Source organism: Vulpes lagopus, chromosome 4 (assembly GCF_018345385.1).
Source record: "Vulpes lagopus strain Blue_001 chromosome 4, ASM1834538v1, whole genome shotgun sequence".
In the NCBI taxonomy this organism is placed as follows: Eukaryota; Metazoa; Chordata; class Mammalia; order Carnivora; family Canidae; genus Vulpes; species Vulpes lagopus.
The window spans coordinates 13,396,969-13,412,461 of NC_054827.1; the positions used below are offsets into that span (position 1 = coordinate 13,396,969).

The window sequence follows — 15,493 nt, forward strand, 5'->3', positions numbered from 1 at the left end:
GATAACAGGGCCCTGTGTCTGAGGGTGGGGGTTTGAGACCCGCCCCCATTGGCTGCACTTAATACTTCGCTGCCTACAGTAGTCACGTCACTCTGCACACTCTGGTGGGGCCCTGGAGGATGAAATCAATGGTTACTAGTCGTGAAATCAGGAAAAAATTTTAACACTGAGATGAGTGCCAGAGAAAACATCCCTGTCCGCATACATGTTACCTGCACCGATGCGAAACCAATTTCAAAAAGTTTTATTAAACTTCTGGGGAGTTAATTTGCAGTGGAAATCAACCGCGTGACATCCACTGTTATCACTAATGCAATCCTCATTCCATGCACTTACTGTTTTATTGAACTTTGAAAAGATGTACATCAGGCTCATTAAATAATTTTAAGTCTCTAGCCCAGTTTTTCTCAAGGTTTTAAGAAACTCAACCATGAATTCTCCTACTACGTGTATTTTTCAAGAGCTCGACCTTGAGGCACCTGGGTGGCTCAGTCAGTTAAGCTTCTGCCTTCGGGTCAGGTCATGATCCTGGGGTCCTGGGATCGAGACCCCGTGTCCAGCTCCCTCTCCCTCTGCACCACCCCCACCAATTGTGCTCCCCCCTCCCCAAATAAATAAATAAAATCTTAAAAAAAAAAAAAAAAAAAAAAAGCTCAATTCTGAGTGATGAGGGCAGGACTGCCAGAACTGGCTGCCCTCATGTATCACCACCCCTAATTATAGTTTTCTATATTTTTCCATCCACCTATACTAGCACCCCCAAACTGCCTTGCTACATTATTACCCGAGGAATTAAAAAAAAAAAAAAGACTCCCTGGTCCCATCAAGACTCACTGAGTAAGAATTTCCAGGGCTTAGGAACCAGGAATTCTTTTTATTAACCCAGGGCAATTCGGATATGCAGCTACCTGTGGATATCACTGCCATCCAGTAAGTACCACCAGCTCAATGGCCTTCCAGATCCTCTATGTATGATAAACATCTCCAAATGAGTCATAGGAAAACGAGGACGCCCATGGCGAATAGATTTCATCATGAATAGAATATAAATACATATGAAATTAAAATTCTAAAATGCCTTTAAATACCACGGAACAAGTTTCCCATACTGAGAATCATCCAAATTATAGTTTTGCATATTCCCCCTTCTACCCACAATTTTCTTATTGGACGTGTTTTCTATATCCTTTTAGAAGAGATTACCATAGCTACTTTACAAAAATTTCCCTGCCTCTGACCACAAACTAACTCTGGTCCCTGAAACAGTGTGATTTAGCCTCTGATAGGGACTTGCACTGCATCACTACAACCGAAACTGACTTAGGGCCTCCACATGGGTGCTCGAAAGACACCAAAATACATCACCAGTTTTCCATAACTGTGACGAGCCAACGGTCATTCTAGGAAACAGTTCTCGATGCGGCCTAAAGAGAACAGGAGTTCTCTCCATCCAGAGGGCAGGCCTTGAAAAAATGCTGGACATGCTCTGTCGAGGCAGATATGTGCTCTTCAGACGTGGGGCCCAGAGCCCTGCCATCCATCCCTGACCAACCAGCCCCGCTCCCCTGTCCCCTGTCCCCAGAGCGCCTACCTACCCCATCGCCCTCTTCTCCGCCCAACACAGCTGCTCTAGCCCTTCTCCACTACAAATGGGTCTCACTTCCTCCCTCCTGCTGCCTCACGTGGGAAACCCATGCCTGGGCCCACTAACCCCCAGGCCTGACTCTACCATGACACATTGCTGGTGTATCACCTCACCCGAGCCTTCAAATTTCTGCACATCTTTTTTTGCATCTCCCTCATCAGCTCCCACTGCTGATCTCAGATCTTTCCATCCTCACACTGCCCAACTCACTTCCACACTCGTCAATCCCAGCAAAGCGCAATCCCAGCAAAGCGTCTGGCCTGTCACTTCAGAGAGAGAAGCAGAAGCCACTGCCAGGCTCTTCTTTCTGAATTGCTGACTCCTTCCCCTCCTCAAACTCCTCCAGGCTCCAGTGTTGGGTGGGCAATTAGATCACGGGGGCTACACTGGGGAGAAAGGGCTAGCCTGGAAACAGACAGCCACCCCTTCACAGCTGGTTCAAATGCCATCTCTGCCACAAAGCCGATCTCGACCATCTCAAAACTTCCCTTGAATTCCTAAAATACTGCCTCCAATATACATCCTATGTTCCCACCAAGCCAGACACACCTATGTTAACATTGCTACGTATGTTAATATGTACATCTGTGCGGTCTTGCATTTTGCATCCAGGAGGCACCCAATAAATATAGACCAGCCCGATCCAGCAATTCTGGACACGTCTTGTACCTGCACAGCCCAACAGCGGAGCCCCCAGCCAGAGGTGGCTACTGAACACCTGAAATGTGGCTGGTGTGAAAGAGGAACCGTTTGCCCCCAAAGATGGACAGAGTTTCAAGGCCAGTTCTAGTTTTTCCAAATCATAGTGAGTGGTCAGATGTCTGGTAAAGAAACAAAATATCGGCATAGGACACCCTTGTGGGGCTTTTGAAAAGGCCACCTGACATTGAAACTATTCTATTTCGAGAAAAGCCTGGGTTTTTTAGTGTTTTTTATTGTTTTTGTGATTTTTAGATTTTTTTTCTTTTTGCTTGTTTAGTTGTTTTTTTGATTGTTTTGGGGGCTTTGTTTTGAGAAAACCCTGGTCTTAAAAGGCCAGACTCGCTTTGCAAGTCATCTTTTGGAAGGCAACCTGTTGGTAAGTAGGGGAGATTCTGTGTGAGAAATTCTTATCCCTGTTCAGACCTGCAAGCCCTTGAAAACACCACCAGCGGGCGGGTACAGAGCACCCAGGATCCCATGCTACATGATAATGATATGAGGAATAGCTGATGAGTATTAAATGCTCCACAGTGCCAAGCAAGTTCTCAGCTTGTTCAAGTATTAGTTCACTTGATTTACCACAATCCTGTAAGTAGGTGCTACTAAATATCTCCATTTTAGAGATGAAGAGACAGAGATACGTAAGCTTGGTAACTTGCCCAAGGTCACAGAGCTACTGAGTGGTTGAGTTCACATTTAAACAGAAGGGGCAGGGCACCCGGGTGTCTCAGTGGTTGAGCATCTGCCTTCGGCTCAGGGAGTGATCCCGGGGTCCTGGGATCAAGTCCTGCGGGGAGCCTGCTTCTCCCTCTGCCTATGTCTCTGCCTCTCTCTGTTTCTCTCATGAATAAATAAATAAAATCTTTAAATAAATAAATAAATAAATAAATAAATAGATAAATAAATAAAATAGGTCTTAGGCCTTTACTTGGTCTTTTGACCACAAAGTCAAATTGGGGTCCACATAAAGAGGCATGGAAGGCCCAGCACCTCCCAGTCTGACACTGGGAGCCTGGGCTGACGGGGCTCCAAGCCAGGGCAGAGAGAGGCCGGTGGCCAGCAAGCACTGCTCCAAGGACACTGCATAGAAAGCAGCTTCCCTGGGGATGCCCGGGTGGCTCAGTGGTTGAGCAGGTGCCTTTGGCTCAGGTTGTGATCCTGGAATCCAGGATCGGGTCCCATATCGGGCTCCCTGCATGAAGCCTCCTTCTCCCTCTGCCTGTGTCTCTGCCTCTCTTTCTCTCTCTTTGTCTCTCATGAATAAATAAATAAAATCGAAAGAAAAGAAAAAGAAAGAAAGAAGAAAGAAAAAAATAGAAAGAAAGAAAGCAAGCAAGCAAGCAAGCAAGCAAGAAAAAGCAGCTTCCCAACCTCCAATACCCCGCACACCCCCCACTACTCCATACTTCCTGCCCCTGTCAGTACCTTCCTGGCTGGTGGAATCAGCAAGACATACTGCATATCCTGTCCAGCCAGAGCTTTATTTTTGTCATTTGTACCAGGACAACAGTATTTCCCCACTCCCAAATAAAACTATTTTTCTACTTTTCACCCCTCCACCTGCATCTCCACTTTAAGAAAGCAACAGGAGAGAACCAGGTTTGTTGTTTGTCACTGGGGGTATTTTACAGTTGTTTGATTTTAGTTTCTGCTTCTGCCATAAGGCAGGGTCACCTGGCCCAGAGCACAGGCCATCTGGGTCCTGGGGGGCAGGGGGGTGGAAGAAAATGTGCCCTGCCCAGCCTATTTTTTTCCCTTTTCCTTTTTTTTTTTAATTTAAATCAATTAATTAACATATAGTATATCAGTAGTTTCATAGGTAGAGGTCAGCCCTCCACCCAGGGCTCATTCCATCATGTGCCCTCCTTAATGCCTGTCACCCAGAGGCCCCAACTCCTACCTCCGTCTCCCGAGTTTACTTCCTAGACTTGAGTCTCTGATGGTTTGCCTCCCTCTCTGATTTTATCTTATTTTACTTTTCCTTCCCTTCCCCTATGTTGATCTTAAATTTCACATATGAGTGATTCTTGATGAGCCCCAAGAACTATTTCAGGAGCACACATGAGACCCATAGACAGCTGTTGCTCTATCACCTCAATGTACACTTCACACGAACATTTGTGTAGGGTACTGAAAAACACTCAGATGGTAAGCATTTGGGGTGTTTGTCGATTTCCATCCCGCCAGTGTGTATGAAGAGCAAGCACGGGCCATGAGGGCATTTTGCTTCTCCCTCATTTTTAGTAGCAGGACCTCTAATGAGTGCCGAACCTCAAGCCTGCAAACAGCCACGCCAACCTGCACACATCTGTACGTCCCTCGGCACCAACTCACCTCCCTCTTGCAACTAAGGGCCAGTTTCAAATCTACCCTTCCCCAAAAGCTTTCCCTGACTAATGCAGTGACTATGACCACAACAGTCATCCTGCTTATATGGATATAACAGCCCCAAGAAATAGGTGGATGTTAATTGATCTCACCTGACTCTTACTTAGCTAATTAAGTTGACCCGGAACTTCCTAATAAGCAATTGTGATCTCACAGGGCCTAGCACCATCCTTATTTGTCACTGAATAGCACAGTGGCCACAATGCAGGGCTGACAGGCTCCATGACTCAGGGACAGAATGGTCACCCAACCAGCAGGGTGGAGACCAGGGAAAGCCTTGGAAGCTCCTGTGTCCCAAGGAGCTAGACCCACATCCTTATCACCATGTCCTATATGAGACTAGGACTGGGGAGTTGTGACCCTGAGAATTCTAACCTGCTGTTGCCCTAAAAGCTCAAAAATCTCTTAGTAGCCTCCTCCACTTTCTCCACACAGGTCTAGGAGTATTTCCCCTTGGCAACCCCGGCCACTCCCAGGGCACTGCTTCAGGTACCAAATGCAGAGGGTAGCAGAACCCCAGCTCCTTATGCCTCACTGTTCTCATCTGCCAAATGGGGATAACTTCCTAAGAGTCTGTGGTAGGATTAATCAGATGTGTAAAGTGCCTCATCTACTATCTGGTCAACAGTGGATCTTGAATAATTAATAGTTTCCACAGTCACAAATTTTTGGTCAAGGATATTTGATGGAGCAGGATTTACAACAGCAAAAAATATAAATTGATCCAAACACCAGACAGGAGGGAGATGGTTAAGGAACAGGCGGTTGACTCAAATAATGAAAAACTGTGATTCTAGAAGAGTATCTCATTTATATGGGAAATCGACCAGAATATACGTTAATATAGAGCTAATATATGTAAGTATATAGCCTACGTATTTTTGTATGTTCCATATATGTAATATATAAGTTAATACAGTTCGGAATATAATACAAATGAATAAGTGTGTGTGGGGGGGAAGCCAGGTGTGGAGATCATTTTTTTTCAACTATCAGGGCAACAGGCCTCTAGGATGCGCTGGGCCCTGGGCAGCGCCCCCACAGCTGCTGAGTCAGGGTGCTGGCACAGGGTGCAGAGCTCACCCTGCACACGCACCCCAGCTGCCCCCCACAGAGGCTGGCACGGAACTGACAACGCACACCAACACACGGCTCTTTGGCCTGGAACCGGGCACCCAGGGGATAGGGGAGGACCCCAACCTCAGTGGCACCAGACCAGGTGAAGAGGTTTGCTCAACAGTGAGTAAAAAGCTGCTCACTGTACATTATAGCACAGGGTGTCTTGAGGGGTACAGTCCCCTGAGGAATCGTACAGTCACATCCTAACAAGTGCCAGCCTGCGTTCGCACCAAGTCCAGAGGTTTCCAACAGCCCTGCTGGCAGCAGAGTGCTCTAACTTCAGGTCACAGAGTAAGTATAATATGGCAATAAAGAACATTCTTCTAGAAACAATGGAGTTTCCTTCTATCCTTCCTCCTCCCTCCCTCCCTTCATGGAGGATTTAGTCCAAAAGCCCATTAGGTAGAACAGAACAGAGCCGATGTACTGTGTTGCACAGTGTTGCCCCAAAAGCCAGGTCCACCCAGAACTTGTGAATATAACCTTATTTGGAAATAGGGTCTTTTCAGATATAATCAAGTTAAAATGAGGTCATACTTGGTCAGGATGGACCCTAAATCCAACATGAGTGGTATCCTTATAAGAGGACAGAAATCTGGACACACACATATATAAGAGAAGCCCATATGAAGACAGAGACCGGGATTCGGGGGAGACATCTAGAAGCCAAGGGACGCCAAGGACTACAGCCACTGCCAACACGAGGAGAGCCGCATGGAGCAGATTCCCCCTTAGAGCCCCCAGAAGAAACCAACCCTGCCAACACCCTGAGATTTCAGACTTCCAGCCTCCAGACCTGTGATCACCCAGTTTGTGGTACTCTGTGATGGCAGCCCTAACAATCTGCAAATAGCAGACATTTGGGGAGCAGAGCAGAAGCATGCTAGTGTGGGGTGCCGGCATAAAGAGGGTGTCTCCTTGGGTGGGAGAAAGCAGCGGTAATTAGCATGGGGAGGACTGCAGCCCATGTGGGGCAGTGAGGATAGATGCTGGGGGAGGCAGGAGCCAAGAGTGGGATGTCAGGGCACAAGTGGAGTGGCTAGGCTCCTGTCCAGGGGCAGCCATCCCATCTGGGGTGCAGGAGCCCCAAGAATGAGGTGGGGAGGGCAACCTCACCACCGTGGGGAGGCTGAAGATTGGAGACATAGAGGAACTGAGTCAATGAATTAATACATTAAAGATAATGAGAGCCAGGCTCCTCACTTTTGGAGAAGGAAGTTCAAACAGAGAAAGAAATCTAGAATAACCCTGGGCCTCGGTACAGAATAAGGACTGAGTTCATAGCTCATCATCTATCTCGATACAGAAATACATGCAGATGTAAAAATACATGTATGTGTACTGTGCACAGATTCCCTGCCCACTATGAGGGTCTGGGGACAGCAACAGGCCACTGATGATGGGTACACATCATGCCCGAATCTTAGTTTCCTTTTGTTTTTTTAAAAAGATTTTTAAATATTATATTTCATATATATTCAATTATATATAAAATTCATATATATAAAATTTCATATATATTTAATTATATATAAATTATATATAAAATATATAATGAATATATAAAATTATATTCAATAGAAACTCCATCGTTTCTATTTTTAAATATTTATTCAATATATATAAAATTATATATAAAATATATAATTGAATATATAAAATTATATTCAATTGAAACTCCATCGTTTCTATTTTTAAATATTTATTTATGAAAGACACAGAGAGAGAGGCAGACATAAGCAGAGGGAGAAGCAGGCTCCATGCAGGAGACGTGGGACTCGATCCCAGGACCCCAGGATCACGCCCTGAGCCAAAGGCAGACACTCAACCCCTGAGCCACCCAAACATCCCAAATCTTAGTTTCTAAACACCATTCTCCACTAAAAGGAATCAGGGCTTTGTGGGAAAATGGCTGGTGGCAGGTCTAGGGCAGGGAAAGCAAAGATAAGCCTGAGCCATTTTAGGGGGGGTCAGAAAGTACAGAAGTGTCCAAAAAACACTGGGGACCCAGCAAGAGGACCCAGCAGCTCACACGAAGGGGCTCCGTCTAGCCAAATCTGGGACAATCTGAACACCGGAATAAGGACAAAAGGGTCTTAAGGTCTGGTCTCAAGAAAGGCCCACCCGACTGAGGACTGAGGGCTTTGCTTCTCATTTCTCACTGCCGATTCCTTAACTTGCAGGATTCCGGGAGCCTGGACAGCCTTCAGCTCTGCTTGTTCTAACCTGGAGGAACATCTCAGGAACCACTGTGGCCTTAAGTTGTGAGCGGAGCCCACCTTTCCAAGAGAGCGACTGTCACATGGTGGGAATAGGAAGTGCGACCCCATGGGTCGGGAGCAATCCCAGCCCTCAGTGGGGCCGGTGCCCGGCAGCCCTTCTGTGCTCTCTGCACCCCTGTCCCCCATCTGGTAGCTACCCTGCAGCCAGAACAGCCCCGGGAAAGGACAGATAGTCTCTTTCAGGCCCCTTGGGTGCCACAAGCACTGGCTCCAGCTTCATCTCCCTCTACTACCCTCACTCCCCAAACTCCAGCCAGCGGGTCTGCCCCAAGGTCTCCCCGCACCTTGTCCCCTTTCACTGCCTGACCTCACATTCTTCCCCTCCTAGCTCTAAGGCCACTTCCTCGATGAGCCTCCTTAGTGTCTCTGGGGGGGGGCCAGGCCAGGCCCTCACATCTGTCTGCCCCCCCTGAAGACCATCTCCATGAGGCCCAAGAGCATTTCTGCTGGCTCACCTCTATGTCCCCAGGTCCTGGAGCATGGCAAGGGCTGAGGCTTAATAAATAAACCATGGGCTTTCTACGTATGCCAGGCATCAGTGATGATGTCAGAGGGAACAGAGATGGGCTTGCGAACTAGTCAAAGAAGGCGGATACACAAGGAATTAGAGTAAGGGGAGCGATGATTTGCCATAATAAAAAAGGGATATATAAATGCTGTGGGGAATCCCATCTAAGGAAGCACAGGGGCAGACCATTTAAAAAATCATTTCCTATAAACAATGCTCTAAGTCATCTTAGGGTTTCAAGATATAATGTGGAACCTGTATAGAGGGCAGCTCACTAGAAACATACAGATGCCCATCAGCACCACGTTGCCCATTACCGAGAGCGCAGAGATGGTCAGCACGGTGACCAAAATCATCCATTGTCCAAAATGGAACACTTCTAAGTGTGAATGGGGCCTTATTAATAATAGTCATCCCTTGCCTGTGCACAGAGGTGAAGAGGGACTGTCCCTGGGGAAGAAAAAAAAACAGGATGTGGTGGTGTTCTGGTTATGGGAGATAGTTGCTCTTTTATTCAAAATCCTTGGACCAGGTAGGTATGTTTGAAAATGCAGCCAGTGGGGGGATATTAGAGAGACAATATGGTGCACCTACCATACGAACAAGAATGCCCCCAGCAATATCCAGAGCAGGACCCCTAATGCATCACAGCAATATTTCTGCAGTTAAAACGTGAACACTCACACTGATTGGGATTAGCAAAAGCTCCGAAGAGCTTCACGCCAATTCAGGGCAGATCATACTGCCAAATGAGTCATGATACAAAAACTTTCAGTTTTCAGAGCTTTTTGGATTGCAAATAAGAGATATGGGATCTGTAATTAATCTCAAGTTATTTCTACCCTTGGAATATATTAGTGTTCCCATATTATACAAGGAAATCATCTTCTTCCTTAAACTGTACTTTCATTATAAATTAATCTGGCACATACTACGCTTAAGTTAGTGAATAATAATAGCACAGTTTTAGTCCCGAAATGGAAAAGTTTAATGCAAACTTCTTTTGCACATTAAAAAGTAGGGAAATACTTCTGCTGAATATTTTTATAAAATCTGAAATCATAAGTAGCCATTTAAAAAGGATTATTAAAAATTTTTTAAAATATATAAATAAAAAGGATTATTGCCTTTATGTTAGATCTAGCTGGCAATATGGATAGATCTTCATTTTACCTATCTAATATATAAAATATTTATTTATAAAATAAGAAAAACCTTAAGATGCAAAATGTCTTTCAAATATCTTCCCTAGGCTTCCCTTATAATGACATCTGTAGTGACATTGTTCCTTCTCGTATAACATTTTAAATATTTCATTTCCAAAATTAAATCTATTACAGAAAATACTTTGATGCGTATCAAGTGAAAACAAGTTTATTGGTTTTATTATGGTTTGTGTAGTATGTGTGAGAACTGCATGAGCTATGGAGATGAGTACAGGAACCCCCCTCCCATTTCCTAGAAGCCCTACTGCTCTGTGGCAAAACCATCGTGGGAACCAGAAAGACTAAATACTTGTAGTGGCACAAATGCACATTTATTCAAAGAATTGTCTGGAAAGTTTACCTGTTCCATTTTTTTAAATTACTTAATATAATTTTGAATGAAAGAGCACAGCTATCATTGCGACGTGAGAAGTGCAATGCACGCTGCATGGTTCAGATCCTGTGGGACATGGGCAGAAATTCAGTTCAAAGGTCCTGGGGCACACAATTTCTCCTATGTGAAGTGTAAAGGAAGAAAACACACTAAGGCTAATGACGGTCAAGGTGAAGAGCCCCCAGAGACCTTCCAACTATAAGGGTCAAAGCAGTTGACATTTACTGACTTGAACTGTTTACAAATATATGAGTTTAAAAGTCAACACTTAAAAAAAATAAAATAAAAAGTCAAAACTTGCCTCCAAGAAAAAAAAAAAGCTATCTGATTCTTCACTAGATAATGATGGTGGTAGGGATGGATGGCAACGACTACTTACAAGAGCACCCATGATGCACCTGGTATTAAACTCTATGTTTTATATACATTATCTCATTAACCCTCACAGCAAGCCTAGGGGGTAGGCGCTGTCATCACCACTATTCTAGAAGAAGCACTGGCTTAGTCCTTGCCAGAGCAGATTCCCCACCACTGAGCTCCGTTATCATGAGAACCAAGTGTCCAAAAATAGGCTTTCAACCTGGAGAGGTCAGTACTCATCTCCATGTGCCCTCTGGGTCCTCAAACATAAATGCTAGAAAGCTGGTGTGTTTCCCAAGCTTTACTTGAACAGGCTGCCAGGTCTGACAGTCGCCTCCCTGAGTCAGAAACATTTCAGGAACAGGAGCCTTAGCGCCGGTCACCTAGGGTTGCAGGTCAGAAAGAAAACACAGAGCCAGAATGGTAGCATTTCCCGACACTTTCTGTTTCATTTGGTGTCTGTTCTCAGGGAGGTACAATGAAGGATACAAACCACCCACAAACAAGGATGGAACAAGAAGATAAGTGAGCTGTCTGGGGCTTTTTCTAAAAGAGGAAGTATTTTGACCCTGAGTGACCCCTGGGCTACGCTGCTGAAAACATTTTTGTTGGTGTGTGTGTGTGTGTGTGTGTGTGAGAGAGAGAGAGAGAGAGAGAGAGAGAGAGAGAGAGATCTATTGCACCAGATTCAGCAGCAAAGATAAACAGGGGTTTAAAATCTGAAGTCCCTAAGCAAAACTTTATAGCCCCTTCCTTCCGCCCCCCCCCACCCCCTCCCCGCACCTGACACTGTCCATCAGGTGCTGCTGGCAACCAGGTGATGACAAAGAGTCAAGAAGAGGAGTCATATGGGTACAAGATTTAATGCTGCCCACTACCAACACCCCCCCCACCCTGGCTTTTTTTTTTTTTCTTTTTTTTAGCCTGCAGCCTGCAGAAGGGAGAACTGGGGAAAAGCCTGGTGCTTCTTTCCTAAAAAATGACTGCTTTGGAATTGCACAGCTTCATTAGGAATGTACAGACCAAGGCTCTGGGTTCAGGAAAACCATTCTGCACCTATTCTATCCGATGCACCAAGAACGAGGGTCAAGGACATTATATCCAGACCGTAGGGACTCATCACAGGATGACTCTGTTCATTCTCTCCCACCGGCCGCCCGGAGCTAACAGAGCGGAAAAGGCAGCCGTGTGCGATATGGAATCTGGTTGATCCGCCTCGTTCCAAACTCTGGCTCTGTCTGCTTATGAGCTGTGTGACCTTGGGCGGGTTACTCACCCTATCTGTTCTCACAGGCCTTTGCAAGGCTTAGGTGAGGAAACACGTAAAACATCTAGAACAGCTCTTTCTATCTCACGTGGGTTATATAGTATAAAAAGGTACAAACTCTCCAGAGAGCAGCGTGGCCACGGGGACCAGAAAGTTTCAACAGCATCCTTTGACCCAGTTGTGTCATGTCCAGGAACGCTTCCCAAGCAGCTTAAACAATTGTGTGTGAAACAATTTTTTTTCTTAAAAAAAAAAAAAAGTAATAATAATCTACAATCATTGTGAAATCTGTTACAGATGCAAAGGTAATATTCTTTCTTACAAAAAAAAAAAAAAGATAAGAATGTTGTATGCAGCTGCACGGATAAATGACTCCCCAGATACATCTAAATTATGAAAATCTAAGGGCAGTTTTAAATCCATCACCTTTTCCGAGTATTTTCTAGAAGAATTCATAGGAGGCAATAAAGACCTAAAAGCGCAGAAATCACGCTGTGACTGCTGGGTGTGCTTGGGCCCAGACCCCAGTACCTAGATGGCATGGAGTCTGCAATTCAGCAAAGCAAGAATCATGGACAGATTTCAAAGCATATGGACTCAGGCTCATACTGCATGTTCAAACCTTCTTTCCATATGGAAAACAGGAAAACAAGCGACCCTAATTTTCCCTTAATCAGCATGTCCTCTGAGCACTGCCTTTGCAGTACAGAAGTAAAGCACGCTGAAAGGCACGGCTTCTTTGGGGAGTTAATGAAGAGTTCACTTAAGACTGTCCCTCCTTCCCTGAATAGGCTGGTGTCCCTGGAGCCACCCGTCTAACTCAGCAGAACGAAGGCCGGGAAAAGACACTTTGGTCCTTAACTTGGCCCAGGAAAGTAGGGGAGACGGTGCAAGTCAGACACGTGTGGACAACAGAGCAGGTCAGTGTGCCACACAGGCACCTGCCAACCCCTTCCAGGGCCACACTGGTGTCCTTCTCTCTCCCTGTTGCAGCAGAACGTGTTGGAGAGCTCAGGTTGGGGGGTCAAGCACACCTGGATTCAAACCTCAGCACTCACAACCTGTAACTTCTCCACATCCTCTACTACAGCACTTGGCCGAACTCCCCTGAGGAAGAGCTACGTAAGGAGGAGACCATGGGAAGACTGCTTCGGTCTCCTCTAAGACTTTCCCAAAGAAGATCTAAAATGTGGAGCCAGGCCTCCATCTAATACCAGAGTGGACAAAGGCAGATTCTCTCACAAGGAGCAGGAGGGTAGTCAGGGTCCATCTTCTAGAACACTAGTGTGGTCTCTGCCCTGCAGGGTGGCGGCCAGGTTAATCTTCCAAACCATTGTATAGGGTTAATCTTCCAAACCATCACATCACCGGGTGCAGAGTCCTCCAGCAGCTCTGCAAGGCCCCCTGAACAAAATCTGAGCCACAACTCAGCCTGTCCCACCCTCTGGACTTCATATCCCACCGATGGGATCCTTCGTTCCCAAAGCTCACAGCTACATGAACTTGGACATGTACTTGAAAACAGGCATCTCTGTATAAAGTCCCTGTGAGCAGGAATCTCCTCCTATTCATCTTTAAACCTCCCCAGGCATCAAGCACAGTGCCCTGCAAATAACAGTATGTGGTAATTATTTATTGATAAGTGTTGGAGAAGGTCATGGAAAAGAAAGAACCGCCAGCTGAACTGGGAGCTGGACCCCAGCAATGTGAGGCTCCTTGCCTCGTCCCCCTACCCTTGGAATAGGAGTTCTCCTTGCCTTTCCTACTCCCAGAAGCCCTTCCAAGGACACAGCCGTGAGATAGTGATGTGATGTTGAGAACACCTGCATGGTCTATGTGACTGAACCGAGGTAAGGCCTCTATATATAAACTTCTAAGGTTTGATGGGCAGGTGCAGAGATCCGATCGTCTTGCTGCCTCCAAGACAACCCTCCTATGCAAGTTCCCTTTGCTTATTAAAACTGCCACCCGCCAACCTGGAGCGGCCTGCCTGGAGTGTATAGGGGCCAATTTCAGATTATACCAGGGAAGCTCCCAAGAGGGCTGCAAGCAAGTGATAAGAAAGTGGATGGATCCCTCCTGCAGAACCCATAGTGGGGGCAGGGGACAGGGAGGGAAAAACAGATGACATGAACGTGACGAAAAAAACTTACTATGAATCAGTGATAAACAAGCTGGAGGAGTGGGGGGAATGATTACAAAAAGCATGCAACCCGAAAAAGAACAATTTTACTCTTTTCATGACACGATGAATCCCAGAGGAATTGAGCTTTGGATGTTAATGAATTTCTGATACTTAACTTTTCATTCAAAAAGCCTTACTGAAAAAAATAAAAATTAAAAAAATTAAAAAAAAAAAAAAAAGCCTTACTGAGCCAGGTACTGTAAAGAGCCCTCTGTGCCAAGCACAATGACAAGACTTTGGGGCAGGGGGCGGGATACAAAGGAGAGGAGGCCAAGATCTCTACCCTCAGAGCTGACGCTGCAGTGATGGGCCGAGGCACATGAGCAACCAACTCCAAAATGAGGTATCTTGTCCTGAAGGTAACATAGAGAAACCAACTGAGGATGGGAGAACCTGAGATGATGCACTTCAGGATCTGCCCCAGCCCGTGATAACCAAACGGGGCATTCAGCACCACTGGTTCGCGGGTCATTCTCCACATCACACTCACCCGCCCCCAACACCCCTGCATCAGCCTCACAATAATGTGACCTGAGTCGTATACAGGTGAACACTGCTGCCAAGGTATTTCGGGGGGGGAGGGGGGTGTTACTGTATTGTGTAAATGCCCAGAGGAGCTAACTCTGGAAGACTGCAAAGAATTGGGGGTGGGGTGGGGTGGAGGGGTAAGGGATCCCCAGGTGAAAAGCAAGGAAAAACATTCCAGACAAAAGAAAGAATGGCAAAGGGCAAGAGAGAGGAGGTATGCAAGGTATGTCTGAACCATCAGTAAGAGGGAGAAGCTGTGCCCCAGGGAAAGGGTAGAAGAGGCGGAGAAACAGCTGGAAGGCTCATCCAAGGCTGGCTAATAAACAGAGAGCCATTGGTCGTTGCACCTTAACAGGTCCCTGTTGACTGACCAGGCGAAACACCCCGATACACCCCAAGGCACATGCAAACATGGCTGATGTGCTTTCCACCTGCCATCTGGTCCTATTCCTTACTGGGCAACACAGCACATGGGTCCTATTAGCTCTAAGGTACCACAGATGGGCCCATGTCTGGACAGGAAATCACAAACGGAGAACTAGGTCAATCATTACAATTTAGCGCAACCAAGACTTATCGAGTATTGGGTACGGGAAAGTCATTTTGCTGAGCCCTGAGAAACACATGACAGTACTCCAAAATGTATCAGCGGAGTCGAGAAGGCAGCCATTAATAATAGATGTGGAATGGGATATATTGTCATCAAACCCAGAAAAACCTAGGGCCTTTGAATAAGATCTTCAAACTTTATCCCTACAATGAAGTGGAGAGCCCAGCAAATACCCATGATCTGCTATCAAGGGAGCCAGTCAACCAGGCCAACACGGCCTCCACCCCTGATGAGGGTGCCATTTTGACTTCAGTCATGCTGAGGGAATGCACATGGGAAGGAGGCTCAACGTGGTGCAGC

General features: G+C 46.1%; 1 protein-coding gene across 5 annotated transcripts in view; it reads right to left on the bottom strand.

The window, feature by feature from the left end:
* Window positions 1-15,493, bottom strand: part of IRF2 (interferon regulatory factor 2) — a 79,349-nt gene that overhangs the window by 48,063 nt on the left and 15,793 nt on the right. The window lies entirely within an intron of this gene.